The 5,137-nt window shown below is 42.3% G+C and overlaps 1 long non-coding RNA gene across 1 annotated transcript; it reads right to left on the reverse strand.

Annotated features, from left to right (window-relative positions):
* Positions 1-315: 315 nt before the first annotated feature.
* LOC114430738 (uncharacterized) lies at positions 316-3,958 on the reverse strand. Its single transcript, XR_003670013.1, has 4 exons — positions 3,900-3,958; positions 3,659-3,778; positions 592-640; positions 316-325 (listed from the first exon to the last, which is right to left on the reverse strand). It is a non-coding gene; the product is annotated as an uncharacterized LOC114430738 (long non-coding RNA).
* Positions 3,959-5,137: the final 1,179 nt, after the last annotated feature.

Consider the following 5,137-nt stretch of genomic DNA (forward strand, 5'->3'; position numbering starts at 1 on the left):
TGTGTTTTCAGTCAGAAGAATTCACAGATGTCTGCATCATATTAACAGCAGAGTGTGTAAATGTAAACTTCATTTCCTCTTTCCATCATGTTAAAGCTCTTCAAATCCTCTTACTGCTCTGCAGACGCTCAGCCAGCTCCTCCTGCTTCATCCTCCTCAGGAAGTGCACTGTGATCTGCACTAATGACTCTCTGCTGCTCCTCTGCTCTTCATCCTCCTCATCCTCCCTCTGACTCTCTGAGCATTCTGGGTAATCTGGACTCAGGAGCTTCTGGATCTTCTTCAGCTCATCTTTCACAAACCTGACAATGTTCTCCTCCAGCAGCTGGAACAGAACAACAGAGTATAAACTCTCAGACTTTGAGGAGCAGAATAACAGTTTAGTGTTTCATGATATTACAGCTTATGTTCATACATGTATTACTTGAATCTACAACATTAGATATGAAGTGTTGTGTATGCACAGCTGCTGTAGTTATAAGTATTACTACCACAGTTGTGTCTCTGTGAATGCTTGCTCAGGGGTCAGGCTCTGGGTCTCTGTAGAGCACCAGGACTGTTGTGTTGTAGTTAGAAGCTGTTTGTACTCACCATAAATATGGCGTCCTGAGCAGGAGTCTGAACACTGGGTTGCTGCAGTCTGTGACAGAAACATCAGCATTTAACAACACAATCACGTCACTAAGTGTTTTGATGTGTTTTCACTTTAAACAGATACACAACAGTCAACAGACTGGTGAAGAAAATTAATTAATACACAAAATGTGTGTATTAAAAATGAAAACTATCCTGACTCCACACTGTTCAGCTGCATCCAGCAGGTTTGTAATTTGTTCTTCTTCACATATTCTGCTTTAATGGCTGCCAGCACAGCTGTAAGAGTTCAGTTAAATCTTCCACTCACCATGTTTCTCTTTCTTTAACATTAAGCGATGTGCAGCAGGATGGGTTTGTAATGAATCGCAGTCAGACAATGTTGCAGTGTCATGATATAGAGTCTATATCATGTGTTATGACTAAGTCATATTTTGTGTGTGTGAGTGTTCTCCCTCCCCGCCAACAGGGGGGAGCATACTATTGGTTCTGCAGCTGGATGACATGGAGCTCGAGGATTGGAGGACACAGATGGGCTCTGAATTTAAAAACCCTCCACATCAGCCACCCGATGCTCTTGCCCTCCTCTCCACATCTCGAGAAGACTGCACTCGATTTTTGCTTGTATATTGGACATTAGACTGTGAATATTAATTTATGTAATTTAGACTCGTCGTTTGATTTTGGCTTTACCTAGAGTAATTGAATTTAAGTTATTATTACATACCAGGCACATTTGAGTAGGGGTGAGAAGCCGTTTTTGTTTATTCGTTTTCTCCTGTTTTTTGTTAGGAAGTCAGGGAAGTCACCTGTATTTTTGTTTGAATCTCTTTTCTTTTGTTCAGTAAAGACAGGAGCTGAGAACCTTAGTTGTTTTGTTTGTTATTTTGGCATTGCTCAGCCTGAAGGTTTCTGTTGTCTCGGTTCGTTTATAAATAAATTTATATAAATTCCATTCGTCGTTGATATTTTTTCATATCTACCTTGGGAGTCGGAACAGGAGGGAAGAGTCACTTTATGCTACAACTAGGTTTCCCCTAGGCCGGTTGTAACATAAATTGGGGGCTCGTCGATTCTTTTGAAAGCGTGTTGGTAAGTAAAACGTTTGTTATCGGTAAGTTAAATTTGGCTCGTTTGTGTTTTGATTCGTGTCAGTAAGTAATTGGCAATTCGTCGTTTTTTTGGAATATTGTATTTTTCATATTACTCTGCATAATACTGGTTGACAGTTTTGCTCTGAATATGGAGTTTGATCTAGAGTATTTTGTGAAGAATCCTACAGTCCAGCAGTTGGACAAGTGTAGGAAGGTGGCTTTATTAATGATTGCTGCGCGTTTTCAGGTCAGAGTGCCTCAAAACATTAAAAAGGAGGAACTGAAAGAGCTTTTGCAGGAAAAGCTAGTGGAGGAAGGTCTGTGTGTGTCTGTGCCCTCTGTAGAGGAGGCGGCGAAAGCTGACGTGAGCTCCCGTGACACGGTGCGGCCCGGCCCAACCGCTCCCTCTGGTCCGTCTGTTACGCCTGCTATGACGGCAGAGGAGATGCAGCTAACTCTCAGAATAAAAGAAATTGATTTGAGAAATCGCGAGTTAGAGGTGGAGGCCATGCACCTGAAGGTGAGGGCCTTAGAGCTAGAGCGTCTCCCCTCTGCGACTCCACACCCATCTGCCTCACGACAGGTTCCTCATTCTCCTCGTGACACATTTGATGTGAGCAAGCACATTGCTTTAGTGCCACCATTCAGAGAGTCTGAGGTGGATTGCTATTTTAGTGCCTTTGAAAGAATCGCAACCACTCTGAATTGGCCGGTTGTAACACATGACACTGCAGACCTTTGTTATTTCCTTTACTTAAAGCCTTCAGAAACCACCATGAGATGATAACATGACAACATAAATACATACTGATACTTTCTATTATACATCTACAAACACAGACCTGCTTATGGGTCTTTTACAGAGCCAAGCAGACCCACATGATCATTGAAGAACTCTGCTAAGTTACAGAAACAGGACTTAAAGTGGTATCAACATTTGTGAAATGTTCACTTTTCATGGACACAGAGCTGGATCAGTGTCCATGATGGCCACTACAAGAGACTGAAAAACTGTTATCACACAATTTATTTGATCACAATTTGACCAAATTCAACCAAAAACACCGAAGAACAGAAGCCACCTTAAAGTTCTGCACAGGCTGTGTTCAAGTCAGAATAATCAGCAGTGTGAGGTACGTGCAAAAATCCAAACCAGGACCCTGGGAATCTGAGGAGGAGGAGACTAGCTCCTAGCTACATATAGGCTGACAGCTACAGTCGTTTTGGGAAGTTGGTCAAACTTTCTATATTTCTGCATAAATATGACCCGAAACACGATCAATGCTGAATTCTGCAGGCCGACAAAACATAGCTGAGCTAGACAACAGAAAAATGCATAAACCGCTAGCGATTAGCACAATGCTAATTTGCATTGAAAAACCCATAAGGTCGCTAGCGCTATTAGCGTCACACTTTTAACCCGTTTTCTTAAACTTAAATAACTTAAAGTGCCTCCTATGAGCGCATGACGTAAGGTAAGGGCTTATGAAACATAATACTTACAGACAGATATTCTCAGACGACTAAAAAACATGTAGCAGGATGAAAAAACACAGCAGAAACTTTCCACTTGGCTCTGGAACCATTATGCTACTACGGAAGCCTCGTAGGACAATCTCAACTCAAACATAGGATTTTGGCTGACTATAGGGGGCAGCACAATCATATTTACATACAGTGTATGAATCTATCATTTATTTAAATGTTTTATTACTGAAATGTCTTTCCATACTTTGTTTCAGTGGGCTGCCTTTCTAGTACAGTGAGGCAGATGTTTAAGTCATGTTTATGCAGACATATAGAAGATTTTAAATGATTCATACACTTTGAAGCAGCACTGTAAATATGCATTACTCTGTGCTACAGATGCTCCAAACCATCAACCACCTGCAGAGCAAACAGACACATACAACCCCAAGAGTCCAGCAGAGCTCATCACAGCATGGAGACACTTCCAGAGTGATTCTTACCTTTGATCATCAGATGGCTGATCAGCTTTGAAACTAATGGGCCTACCCATGGACCCATCACTTTTCATGGACACACAGCTGGGTCCAGGTCCAGCAGAGTCTGCTCTCACATCCTGGATCCTGATAGAATCACAAACACTGACTCTGAGCTTCTTCTGGAAAAATGATGCTGAACATCATGTTACACTTTAAATGTTTAATAATGATGGAAACAAACTGCAGCTGTGACATTAACTCTGACCTTTGACCCTCAGATGGATCAACAGCTTTGAAATCAGGGGGCCGATCCTTTGACCAATCACTCTTCATGGACACACAGCTGGCAGGTCCAGGTCCAGGCCCAGGTCCAGGTCCAGGTCCAGCAGAGTGTGCAGTGTGCTGCTGCTTTGTTCTTGAACACACAGATGTGTGAATAATGTGAGTGTGAGCTCTGACATGGAGAAGAGTCATGGACAGTCAGAGACGGTCCTCTTACCTCTGAGCTTTGGTCCGGCTCTCATGGTCCCCACACAGAGGGCTTTTAGAGGGAGGGACTCCCTCCTCTCTGTCCTCACACTGACTCATAGCAGAGCTCACACCTTCACACAAACACAGCAACATGACACAGAAACACACAGTCAGCATGTTGTTATTGATCCTTCATGTAGATGCTAACAGGCTAATCATGCTGTTAGCTTAGCATCAGAGCCTCAGACCAGGTTTGGTTCTCAGGCTTTTATTTTGGTGAGTCTGTAAACACACCAACATCTCTGATGCTGTTATTATTGATGTCACATGCTGTAAGTGGAACAGTGCACACACACATTCAGTGTTTGCTTCAGAATTCTGTCACTTCTCTCCATGTGTGAACATGTGAATAAATGAACATGTGTTCATGTGTGTTTCTGTCACAGTGTGAACAGACTGAGTGAAGCACTGAGACCTTCCTCTGTAACAGTCTGTGGACTGTTTTCTATAGAAAGGACAAACACATGAGCAGCTACTGTCTGAGCTCTGAGGACTGACACACTTCTCCTCATGGCAAATATTAGATTCACATATTTATGAACCCTTGAAGAGAAAATGTTTCTTCTGATGAGTTTCAATCATCAATATGGATTCAAGAAAAATAAAACATGACAAATTGATGCATTTATAAATGTTTTAGTTTTAGTAATAAGAATCATCTGAACTCAATTCAACCAGATGCACCTGAACGCACCATGAACTTTAAACCAACCAAACTTACGTAACGTGGCGCGCGGCTGTTGCGCAGCACAGGTGCGTCAAACCTGAAACAGACTGATCTGATAAAGTCAGAATAAAGCGACCTTTTCTCCGCTTGAAGCTTTGAACGAGTCGATCTGAGTTTCAGAGCAAATGAAGCTGCTGAACTTTACAGAGAGAACGATCAACAGAGACGCTTGTTGTTTGTCTGTCTGACATGAATTGAATTACAGTAACTCCACACAGCTCAGTGAACACAAAAACTCAGAAAGC

This window comes from Parambassis ranga, unplaced genomic scaffold, assembly GCF_900634625.1.
Source record: "Parambassis ranga unplaced genomic scaffold, fParRan2.1 scaffold_27_arrow_ctg1, whole genome shotgun sequence".
NCBI lineage: Eukaryota > Metazoa > Chordata > Actinopteri > Ambassidae > Parambassis > Parambassis ranga.